The sequence below is a fragment of the Pan troglodytes genome, chromosome 6 (assembly GCF_028858775.2).
Source record: "Pan troglodytes isolate AG18354 chromosome 6, NHGRI_mPanTro3-v2.0_pri, whole genome shotgun sequence".
NCBI classification, from domain to species: Eukaryota; Metazoa; Chordata; class Mammalia; order Primates; family Hominidae; genus Pan; species Pan troglodytes.
Window position 1 is genome coordinate 24,114,997 of NC_072404.2, and position 13,289 is coordinate 24,128,285.

Genomic DNA, 13,289 nt, shown 5'->3' on the forward strand with positions numbered 1-13,289 from the left:
GTCCCATAAACTTTTTAGGAGAACTTTCCAATTGTCCACTTTCCAGCACATTTATCTAAGTCATGGTTGAGAGGAAGAGAGAAGAGAGAGATAATTAAGGAACTAACTAGTATTGAGAATAAAAATATTTGTCTTAGGTTGAACATATGCAATCGCCATTTTTGTAGGCTACGTATTTTCATAGAACTTGACCAAATAGGTTCCTCTATCCACACCTCAAGGCGTAAGGACTCTAACATATGTAAGGCAAGTTCTATAGATGTGTCAGAAATTTCCCTACTCAAGTCAGATCTGGCTTGAGTCCACATAGTGGAGGAGATGGAAATTGTTCTTAGTATTTACAACTACTTCTTTTTCTATCTCTTCCCTTACATATTATTCTCTCTCCTCCCTGGTTAACTCCAGACCTTCAGAACCTTCATACTCTTTCCATCCTATCCATTCATCATTAGTTCATCCACCTTATTCATCTCCCTACTTGTTTCACATGTGTTTTTAATACTTACCATATTCCATGTACCACACAAGAGAAAGGAAAAAGGTGAGCTAGAGAATGGTCATAAACTCAATAACAGGCCATTCTAAATAGGTGATATGCCTTTATGTTGCTGAAGATACTCCATTTTAACCACAGAATCATTTTATATGCTTTTTAAAAAAAATGTTTGTGTTATTGTGGAATTACAGGAATAAGAAAATTACATGGGAAAGTGGTTGATTTAGTTCAGAAATTGTACATATTGGTGAGTTTTGGAAAGACTGTTCCTTTATATACTGTGCCTTTTCGAAGAAGGTTCAGATCCTGTCTGATTTTGGGTAGCACATGAATAATTGCCTTATTAGCTTTTCTTCTCTTTCCTGAACTAAGCCAAGTTCCAATCAAATTGTATAGTGTGCCCCAGATGAGACGCGCCCTGGTGCACAATAGAACCATATAAATGTTGTTATCCACTTCTTTTAAATTGGAGAGCTGTAACTTTTTTGTAGCTTTGAATATTTCATTTAGAATTTATATAAAAAGTAGGGCAGAAATTGAAATATTTCTGCTTTCCATTATGTATTCGCCTCATTTTCAGAGAGATATTTAACATTTCAAACTAGTTAAATTTATTTTACTCTTCTTTGAGGTGAGAATGCCTTTGAGATTTCTAGTGGAATAAATGTAAAGCTCCCATGTCACTCGGCCTTCTCAGGTCCTTTCTCTCGTATTTGAACCATCTCCTGACAATAACATTTAGAACAATATCATCTACATGTAAAGCCTGTATTAAAGTAATCCCTTCTTCACTATCGATTTAGCAGCATTAAACACTGTTCATCTGTAAAGCTGGGGCACAATCAGAAAATTATTTTTTCTAGTCCCATACTTTAGGTTATGAATGTGAGCATCACAATTTGAATTACTTGGTCTGTTTCTTTTTCATAATCACAAACTTTGGGCATAAGAGAAAGATTTTTGGATGTTGAGAAAGGGATATTGAGTGTAACTTTCATGGTTCTAAGCTGTCACAGAGTAATTTTTGTGGATTACCATATCAGATATCACAGAATCCATTTTACCTCCAAGAGTATAGTTAGATACATCTTTGATTTGTCAGTGAGAATAACTTTCAAGGCTTACTTAATGGGAACATATCATTTTGATATACTGCATCCTTTATCTTCTACTTAGCAAGAGATTATTATTTCCATATTGAAAGGAGCTAATTCTATAGACAGACGCAGAATGTTTTTTGTTTGTTTCCACCTCTACAGTATGCTGCTGAGGATCATGCTGATTGCCGATTGGCAGGGGCATCCAAGGTGGTTTCCTTGTTAGGTGCACAGGAGAAGAAAGCAGACAGTCATGGATAATAGTAAGCCGGCATTCGAGAACAGGATTGAAGGCAAAGTGTGGGGTCACTGTAGGAGAGAGAAAAATAACAGTTAGTTTCAAGATGAAGAAAGAAGCAAGAATAATGTCCCCTTGGGAGAAAAATACCTCCAATAAGCATATGGGAAATGAGAAAGGATTCATGAGGGGAAAGGAGGATTCTGGGAAGGGCTGGGAAGTTGGCTTGGGGAAGAAAAGGTGCCTGGTTTAGAGAAGGGTGTCAGGATGGAGAAAGTATGACAGGGAAAAGAACTCCATTACTAAAGGGTGGATGCCATTTTAAATAATGCCAACCTCAAGGATGGTTGGCCCACTTCTGGAATGAATAGCATCAAAGGTTTACGTGTTATTTATCCTTTCTTAAGGCCTCCTCATGTTAGAAAGTAGCAAACCTAGTCTTCTAGATGCTCAGGCCCATAACCTTGGAGTTATCTTTGAACCCGTTCTGTCTCCCAGACTCCATATCCACTGATTTCCAGTTCTTTCTTATTGGCTCTACTAGGGAAAATATATCTAGACCCATGACTATTTCTCACCACCTCCATTGCTACCTCCCTGGTCCAAAGCTCTATTCTCTCTGTCAGATTACAGTGGCCTCTGACTTGTTGGCCCAGTTCTTGGCTTGGGCCTTTGTTTCCATATAGACTATTCTCAACACTTTAGTGGAGAGTCACACCTCTCAAAGGGATACACACCTCACCCACAGTGAAAGCTCCAGTTCTCACTATCTCTCATGAAGCCCAAAGTCAGGGCTTCTCACCTGGGGGCACATTAGAATCCTCAGGGGATTTTTATAGACATGCTGATGTCTAGGCTTTAACAAATTTGAATCCCTGGAAGTGGAGCCTAGAGGCATTGTATCTTTTAAAAGCTCCCATGTCCTAAGTTTTGGGGATCAACAATGAATAAGACCTAGTTCCAAGTCTTAAGCTTTTGACACCTGACCAGGGACACCCACCCTGGTAACTGTAATAGTCTTTGGTGAGTACCAAGAAGAACAAATTGCTGGGGGATCTCAGGAAAAGTCAGGTGTCTTAGTCTGTTTGGGCTGCTGTAACAAAAATACCATAGACCACTTGACTTTAACAACATACAGTTATTCTCACAGTTGTGGAGCTTGGGAAGTCAAAGATCAAGGTGCTGACAGATTCAGAGCCTAGGAAGGACCTGCTTCCTGGCTTATGGTTGTTGTTGTTGTTGTTGTTGTTGTTTTCACTTTGTCCTCATATGACTGAAGGGGTGAGGGAGTTCTATGGGATCTTTTTTATAAGAGCACTAACCTCATTCATAAGTCTCAGCTCTCATTACCCAATCAGCTTCCAAAAGCCCCACGTCCAAATACAATCACATTGGGGATGAAGCTTCAACATATGAATGCTGGGGGCACATAGACATTCAATCTATATCTCCAAAACTACACAAAGTGGAGGGGAGTCAAAGAAATGGCATTTTTCTGGACTTTGAAGGATGAGGAAGGCTTTCCCTGAGAGAGGAGAGAAAGTGCAGTCAAGATGACCTCATTTATTGTGGCTACAAAATGCTAGTAGGAACCATGCTGATGTGATTATAGAAGAAGCTTTCAAATTAGGCAAACCCCGGTTCAATTTCTTGGCAAATTACTTCGCCTCTTAGTGTCTCAATTTTCCTGTCTCTGAAATGGAGATAATCATAGTACCAGTCTCATAGGGATGTAAGAATTATCAACTGTCTTTGGCATATTGTAGGTACTTCATAATGTTAACTTTCTACAATAGCTAATTAGGCATTTCTCTCAAAGAAAAGTAAAGGAAATAGCTTTTAAATGGCTTATGGTTTTTCTTGGGTGCTGTATACCCTTGCTACTCACAGTGTGGTCCTCACACCAGCACGGGCAGCAGTTGGCAGAAATTGCAGTGCCTCAGGGCCCATTGCGGAACTACTGAACAGAATCTGCATACTAATAAGATTTATCCCCCAGATGATTTGTGTGCACATTAAATTTGTGAAGCATTATTGTAGAGCATAAAAAGGTGAGCAAGAAATAGCTCTTGCCTTTGTGGTGCTTAGAGGTCCCTTTAATAACTTTAGCATTTACAGAAATAATTATAATTCAGGGTATAATGTGATAAATGACATGAGACGTCCTCACCAAATACTAAAATACAGCAGATTGTTTTAAGCTCCAGTTGAAAATAGTATAAAGTTCCCTTTCTCTCTAATAAAGTATGAAAGTTCTTAAAGTTATAATAAGCCCCCTTCCCTTTCTGCCATCCTTCAATTGCTGTAAACCATAGAGCTTATTGAATATCTAAGCAGAGAGCTACATCTGTTTATGCACATTGGGAACAATTGACCAACAAGTACGAGTTGAATCTGTTGCCTGAAATAAAAGGAACAAGAAGTACCAGAAGTTAATAAAAAAAGACCCAATAGTTTTGTCTATGAGATGAAGTAGACTATCTAGAGAAAGATCAAGGTTAAGATAAGCATGTGAATATAAATATTAGTTTCCTTAATTTTTGATGCTCAGCGCTTTTCAAAAGAAAACCCTATTTTTTAAATATAACAGCAATGAATAAAACAAAAAGAAGTCTTCAATTTCCCCGGTTGACATTATGATCAAAATATCAATTTAATAATTATTCTCCTTTTAATAGGACTGATTTCATCTTGTCAAGTTTACCATTACAAGTTACTAGAACAGCCAGAGTAAAGCAATTTGAGTTCCATATAGTCACCACAATGTAATTATGATTTTTGAAATTAATTTTGCCGTTTTCTTTTTGTTTAAGAAATGAGGTCTTACTGTGTTGCCCAGGCTGGTATCAAACTCCAGTGATCAAGTGATCCTCCTACCTCAGCCTCCCAAACAGGTGGGATTACAGACACACAAAATTTTCAAGTTTGGGGATATTTAACTTCAGTTCGTGGTAAAAATCACATGGTCTAGTGTAATCTAAGCAAAAAAAAAAAATAATAAAATAAGTGTTTCTGTCACTGGCTGTAAATAATGATACAGTCATGTGATAGACCATATATATGATTATAATATCATGTTTTTAAAGTACCTTTTCTATGTTTAAATACATAAATACTTATACCTGTGTAACAGTTGCCTCCAGTATTCAGAACAGTAACATGCTCTACAGGTCTGTAGCCTAGGAACAATAGGCTATACCAGATAGCCAAGTTATACCATCTAGGTTTGTGTAAGTGCACTCTGTGATGTCCACATGAAGATATTGCCTGACAGTCCATTTCTTAGAATGTATCTCTGTTGTTAAGCCACACATCACTGTATTTAACCAAAGTGAACACATTCTGCTGGGTTTTGTTCTTGATACACGTGTGTAAAATTATCACTTTTCAGGTGATAAATTAGACCAATGATATTCTGACACAGCAGAAATGAAATTATTCATAGCAAATTACATTTAATATTTTCTGTTTTTAATAAATGTAAAGATCTGTTATTGTCTTATTTCAAGTTTCATTTTTGCTGGCAAAAGGTTTTGGCCTTTACTTTCAAGAACTTAAAGTGAAATTCCCTACATTCTTCAAATAAGGTATGCTTGAATAAAAGCATCTAAAAGAAAATGTTTTTTTATAAATGACAACATACTTAGGAATTTTTACAATTTGTTTGGGGCAAAAATTGTTTGAAAGAAGTAGATGTTGGATAACACATATTCAGAAATATTTATATTATTTTCTTGGTTATTTTATGCTATTGCAGTAGATGCTTCACTTCTCTATAGGAATTACCAATTCTCAATTCCTCTTCACCACTTATATATTTTTGATTTTGTCCCAAATAGCCAAACATGCTGCCATAACTTCTGAGCTCAGAATGAAGGATCTGATTAGGAAAAGCAACATGTTAACAGTGTACATGCTCCATCTATAACCATGATGAATGTATACTTTGGATTTATCATCACTTTTAAATTATTGAGATTTTTAAAAACTCTATTAGTGCTAGCTAAGACTTGTGTACTGCATGGGCTATGTTGTTTTGGTGCACATCTATCTTTGTAAGCTATTTCTTTCTAGAAGCTATTTCTTTCTACCTTTTGTACAGGGTAGAAACTTTGCAGAAATCCGAGGTCTTCAGAGTTAGAATTCAGGGGAGAACTGATGATGGGTAGTCTATTGATGGGTTAAGTCCTGAAGGTTATTCAGGTAAACATGAACCTTTCCCCTGAATACCTTATTTTCTGTCATTTCATCATTATGATTTTGGATGCCTCATTACATCTGTAAAAGCAATTAAGAGTTGAAGGAATTCTTTTTTTATAGTTCCAGTCTGCTGATGACCCATTAATGTCCATATAGATATATTATAAAATATTTATAAATGAATACTTACATTGATTTTTATTTGAGCTGGTTTTACATTTGACTTATTATTTATTGGACTATTTCATTTAGTAAGGAAACACCTCTTTTTCATTTTTAATTAGTGCATGGAAGGCTTATAAGATTAAAAATAGTTGTGTTTAGGGAAATAAGCTTATTTCTTATGATGAGCAGTTACCTACTATAGATTATATTTAATCTGGTAACTAAAATATTATTATTTTTAGTTTACATATCAGAACCTAGATATAATGGCCAGAAGATGTAATGCTATAATATAGTTAATTTGCAGTAATAATCACATTTTCAGTAAATATTTGTTTGAACTATATGAAATTGCTGATAATTGATCATTTCTGACCTACAGATATGACAGCTGCATAGATTCAACCTACTATGAAAAGCCAAAACACGGAATATTACACTAGTTAAAATGGTTACACAACAGAACATGGAATGTGCGACACTTCATCTTGGGATGCAAATTTTTGTGCTAAAAAAAACAGAAAAACAAAAAGAAAAACACATATTTCTGAGGAACTTGTTTTTATATCTGGCATAAATGAGAAAAAGCTAATTAAAACTATTAATTATCAGAAAATTGAAGATAAAGTTGAAGAGCCTATACCAACCAAAGTTGAATAAATGGCAAGATATAATATAGATGAGTTACTCTGAAATAATTTTTTATTTCCTACTATCAAACTTACCAAACTTCCTGATTTTAATTAGATAACAATTTTTTGGTTATTTTAATATTCATTTGGTACTTATTTCCTTTTTTATTGTTATAGTATTAGATGAAATAATAACATCAATTTGCTCGTTTGTAAAAGAGGATGTTGAGTTAGAAGTGTTCTAAGGTGGCTTTCAGCAATAGGCTGCCATACCAATTGGAAAAATCTAGCATGGTATAAAAGAATATTTAAGCAGTAATTATGACTGGAAAACATCAGAGTGGAAATGAAGTATGGCTTAGAAACCTTTTTGCTTTTAGCTTTTTTTGGAGTTCATTACAATAAAATGAAATTATAGAAACTTAACCCATGAGTATTTTTCTCTTTGAACTTTAGTTCCTATTGAAATTGGAGAGGAAACTACACAGTAATCTAAGGGTGATCACAGGAGATATCAGCTGCCTTCCAGGGCTTTTTGCAACGTGGAATTGCCTTTACTCGTTTATTGAAGAGTGCCCGTTATGTGTTGGGGCTGGACTCACAGTTTCCAGGGTGTAGATCTTAGCCATGGAGATCCAGACACTTACTGGGTTAGGATATTGGGAGTAGAGCTCTTATGCAAGGACAGGCTTGCATTAACCAAACTCACCAGATATTAGTGTATAACCAAAATGCAAATTTATTGGTTTACAATAAGAATTCTTTGCACTAAGTAATTTAGAATACACACGTAAACCCACTCTGTGCTAACTAACTGAAAGTCACTTTATAGGGAAAATCAAATTATAATTAGAAGATCATGTAATTTTTATCCTCATTTTGTTAATATGGTGTTCACATTTACTGATTGCAGATGTTGAACCATCCTTTCATGTTTGGGATAAATCCCACTTGATCATGGTGAGGTGTCTTTTTAATGTGCTTTTGAATTCAGTTTGGTAGTATTTTGTTGAGGACTTTTTGCATCTATGTTCATCAGGAATATTGGCCTGTAGTTTATTTATTTATTATTCTTGTAGTGTCCTTGTCCGGCTCTGGTATCATGGTAATGATGGCCTTGTAAAATTAGTTTGGAAGTATTTCCTCCTCTTCAATTTTTTAATATAGTTTGAGAAGGATTGGTATTAGGTCTTCTTTAAATGTTTGGTAGAATTTGTCAGTGAAGTCATTAGGTCCTCGACTTTTCTTTGATAGGAAATATTTTATTACTGAATCAGTCTCCTTACTCATTATTGATCTGTTCAGATTTTCTTTTTCTTCCTGGTTCAGTCTTGGTAGGTTCCATGTTTGTAGTTCATTTGTTTCTTCTAGGTTATCCTACTTGTTGGTATATAATAGTTTATAATATTCTCTTCTGATCCTTTGTATTTTTGTGGTATCAGTTGTAACATCTCCTTTTTCATTTCTGATTTTGTTTAGGTCTTCTTTTTTTCTTTGTTAGTGTAGCTAAAGTTTTGTTCATTTTTATCAAAGGGTACAAAATTTTAGAGTGGAGGAAGCAGTTTTAATGTATGTATTTTATATTTCAAAATTATTGGAGAATAGATTTTTAACATTCTCACCACAAAATATGGTAAGTTGGGGAGTTGATAGGTATGTTAATTAACTTGATGCATCTTTCTACAATGTATAACATAAATCAAAATAACATATTGTACTCCATAAATATACAATTATTATTTGTCAGTTAAAATAAATATGTAAAAATTATACTTAGAAGGCCACTTTGGTAAGTGTCGGCTTAAGAGTGAATGGAATAATTGTCGATTAGTAAACAAAAGAAATGTCATCTCTCCAAAAAAAAAAAAAAAACAGTGAATGGAATGAACTGTATAATTCAATGTTTGATGATACTGGTCTCTGATATTCTGTGGTCTCTGATTCACAAAAGTGATGTGCCTGTCAGGGGATCAGATTGCTCAAGAACATGGGCCAGAGTATAATTCCTGTTGATGGCACTTGGATCCAGATTATGTCTTTTGAAGCCTTCTGTTTCTTTCCTCCATTTCACATTACACTCTCCTTGCTGCCTTTTATGCATTTTATGTAGGCTTACTAACCCAGCTCTCTAGCTTAGTGCCTGGCCCCCAGTACTACTGAAGAAATGTTTAACTACCGTTTAGCTAGCCACAACATTCTTACTAGTTTTGCTTTGGGAATAGTGTATATTTTACTTCTAAGGTACTTTGGGTCTATTTTATTGCTGCATTCTAAGGCTTGTGTGTGTGTGTGTGTGTGTGTGTGTGTGTGTGTGTGTTCCATGTGTGTGAGAATAATGGGAAGGTATGATACCCACCTCTCATACCTTGATGCTTTGGGAAAATAAAAATTTTCTGATTATATTATTTTGCAGATGTTCTAGTTATACTTATCAATCTTTTCTGCTTGCCAAATGAAGATTTAGATTGTGAAGATTCTTTTCAGAGACATAGGTTCAAAACTAAATGAAACCCAGGGCATCTGTAATTCTTCACACTTTAGTGAAGCTCTGTGATAATAGTGAGTAGATGTGTGGTGTGGGGACACTTGGGGTGGTATTTCAGACACTTAGATATTTGCCAGAAATCTGAAACTTGTTAGTTCACATTTAATTTTCACTAAATGGATTATATTTTTCTCCTAAAACTGCTATTCCACTATTAAAATTAATGGACATGCAAGATACCTTGTCTGTAAATAGAACAGATATTTTTAATATTTTGTCACAGTCCCCCAAAGCATTAGTCTGTAATGTTGACTAATGGGTTGAAAAGATATTAACTTCAGAAAAACCAAAGAGAATTAATCTCTTAGAATACTTCTGAAACCACCAACTTCTGTTTTTGATTTTATATTTCTATACCTCAGGAGGGAAAAAAAAAAAAAAACAACCAAAAACTATTTCCCCTCTACTCCCTCCCTGTTTTCTAAAAATAAGTCACTTTTGGTTTGTTACCCTATAACACATGCCAAAATTTATCCCAGAGTGAATTTTTGTAGCCAACTTAGAACCCCAAAATAGAAACTGCTGACAGTTCCTTAAATACAGTAACACTGGCAGGTGCCTTGGTAATAAATTCACAAGCTTAGAATCTACAAAACAATAAAGTTATGCAAATTGGAGCATGTAGGAAGAATAATCTGAAACAAATGGCAGAACAGTAAGTTTAGCATTGTGGCATCCTGGTTTTACTAACATAAGGCAAATAACCCTGAGGAGAATCAGGGAAATTTTAGATCAAGGAGGATTACACAGACATACAGTAATACATGAATACAATTTGAGTTGACCAATTAATAACTGGTTTCTCTGTTATCACAACCATAAACGGAGATGGGAAACTGATCATAGGTTTTGCATTTGATAGGTACAACTATCAAGAGGTAAATGGAAAATAACAAGAGACCTAACTTGAAGTGATCACATGTGCAGAGCCTCTTAGCTTTTGTTTTAATTGTTCCTTCAGCATCATTCCCATCAGTCATATTCAGATTAGTTGTTTAATTTTAGCCAAACAATCAGGCATGTAATACACTTGTGAATTTCATTTATTTTAAATATCTTTGCCTAGTTATCTTTTACTTTTGTTATTAATCTCTGATATGGCATAATGAAAAATTGTGTTTTTTAATGAAAAGAAAAGAAGATGTGTTCAGTTAACATATTTTCAGGAAATACATATTTTCAGTTAAAATTAGAATAGCTCTAATAATATCAGACAAAAATGGAGCTGAGGAATATAGCACTACCTTTTATTAGTTGTGTAGTAAAATGTAACTTTTTGACCCTGTAGTATCGCTTGCAGAATGTAACAGAAATGTTTAGCTTTTCTTCTTTTTGTTTTCATCAACCTCAAGTTAGTCCCAAAGAAGTTCAAAATGTATCCCAGAACTTAAAGTATAATAAAAAAATTTTAAAAAAAGAAGTACAAAATGTCTGTTGTGTACACAAGAAAAATATATTAGAATAATGATTATCTTAAGTATACTACCTACCTTATTCGAGGTGATGAAGTAGTGGACTGCTACAAGTTTGTTGGAGAGAGGGACTAGAACTGTCCTTTTAAATGCTATATTCTATATCATAGCATTTTTGTCTGGCACTTAGAAGATCCTCAATAGAGATTGCTTGAAATGATAAACAATATCACCTCCAAACTCAGGTTCACAAAATTTGAGTTCAGTGGCACAGTGGTGATCACATGTGCAGAGCCTCTTAGGAAAAGGAGGCCTAGAGAAGTATTGAGTTAGATGCTCAGGTTCCAGAGCCAGGACTGGAACACAGATACTGGACTTCTGTCAAGCACAATATACTTTTCATGGCGTTTGCCAGTCATTCAGATGTTTAAATTTGCTTAAAACAGTGCCATCTATTTTCTTTGGAGTTCGAATAAAAGTTCTTTCTAGCAGAGTGAGTAATTCACACAGATACTTAATAATTTCCCTGATTATTTTTTCATTTAGAGATTTTCAAACTAACAACCAAAATATTCTGGTAGAAATAAGGTAAGGTTGAGAAGTAAATATTATAAACTGGTCTGTTTAGCCAGAGTTCCCCTAAGAGCCTTCCTCATTCCACCTCAAAGACCATTTTTTAGTTTTTCCAAGTGTCTGTGAATTGTGGCTGTGCGTGCGTGCATGTGAGTGTGTGTGTGTGAGAGAGAGAGAGAGATTTTTACTTTAAAAAATTCTCCTCATCACTTAAGCTTGACTGTTGCTTTTCTTCTTGCATGTAGCTTTTCTAACCAAATAAATTAAAAATACTTAAAATTGAGTATATTCCATAATTGGTCCAATAAAAGAGGGGATGCATTGGAAGGGAGCTATGGCACAGGGATTAAAAAAAAAGTTTTGCACCTGGCTCCTCTATATTAGGTGTGGAATGGCAGTCAAGCCGTTGAGCTGCTGTGGATTTCAATTAATGCATTTCTAAAATACTTTCCAGAAATTCAAGATGGTGATTATTTAAATACTTGAAAAATACTACATCTCAATTTGGCCTATCTTTTTGTGTTGAAGATAGAGGATGTAATCTTTTTTCATGTTCAATAGACTGTGAGCTAATAGTTTTGTTAGGGGCTGAGAAATCAACATACACCTTACGGCAGTGGAGAAGCAGAAACCTGGCTTAATTTCAGAAGTGCAGGAATCTTTGACAGAAATATTCTACTGTGAGGAAATAAATTTACGCAAGGATCCCTTCTCAGAGTATTTACTAAAGTCTGAAAAGCCTTAATTTATTTTATGCCAAAATTTATGTTTATGTCATGCCAAATATAGTTGCTGATATTGTTAGGTATTAATTTGTGTGCCAAAAGATACTCTTTATACTGTATTCTCTGATCACAATGTAATAAAGCAGAAATTAGTAAGAAAAAACAGTAATACGAAATAAACAACGATTTGGAAGGAACAAGCCATTAAAATCTACTGAGTCAGAGGCAGTTTTTAAACAGAGCTCAACTAGAGATAGAAATAGAGAATGTTAAAACAGTCTTTACCATTGGATGGGGTGAGGTTGGAGAGAGGAAATGGGGAGATTTAGGCCAAAGAATACAAAATAGCACATGTGTTGGATTACTAATTAAGAGATCTCATGTACAACATGAGGATTAAAGTTAATAAAATTGTACAGTATTAGGGATTTTTGTTAAGTAGATTTTAGCTGCTCTGGTCACACACAAATAGTAACTATGTGAGATGATAGCTATGTTCATCTGCTTCACTATATAGCCATTTTACTATCTCTCTATATCCCATGTCATCAGGATATAAACCTCAAATACACACATGAAATGTGTTTTTAAAAAACTTGCAATCATAGGTTATTTAGAAAATAGTAACACCATTAAGGGAATAAACAAAATGGTGCACCTTATGAGGTGCAGCCAAAGCTGTTCTCATGGCAAATATATTAGTATTAAATAATTTCACTATGAAACAACAACAAAAAACCCCAGCAAATCATTTAGGAATTTTTTAATGTAAAATTTAAACATAATGTAGCAATGTTAAGGAGAATGAGGTATGATAAAATATAAAGTTTAAGAATCAGTAAAAAGTGGAGTTTATATATGCAAGAGCTGGTTCTTAAAAATAATAATTACAAATGTCTGAAAATATAGCTAAAAATGTTAAGTACAATTATTTTAAAAATGAGTAAAGAAGTTTAAATGAAATATAAATTATAATAAAAATAGAAATTACAAGCTAACACACTGTGAAACTTGGTGGCAGGAAAAAAGTCAATGACTACTTATAATTTCAGAGTAGAAAAATACAGCTTTTGAAAAGGGAAAAACTGGAGAAATATCATTTGAGGATTACTTCTCAAAATGTTTTTACCAGTTAGATTTTCAAATTTTCAAGAGATAAATTCTTATTTAATGAATAGAAGTTGCTAGAAAGTATTCCAATGACTG

General features: G+C 34.3%; 1 protein-coding gene across 16 annotated transcripts in view; it reads left to right on the forward strand.

Annotated features, from left to right (window-relative positions):
* Positions 1–13,289, forward strand: part of HDAC9 (histone deacetylase 9) — a 911,712-nt gene that overhangs the window by 231,152 nt on the left and 667,271 nt on the right. The window contains exon 1 of one of the 16 annotated variants that reach the window (XM_063814079.1): positions 4,680–4,725. The exons of the other annotated variants lie outside the window; for them this stretch is intronic. The gene's annotated coding sequence lies outside the window, so the exon portion shown is untranslated. Of the gene's footprint in view, positions 1–4,679; positions 4,726–13,289 lie in introns of those variants that run through there. 16 annotated transcript variants of the gene reach the window in all.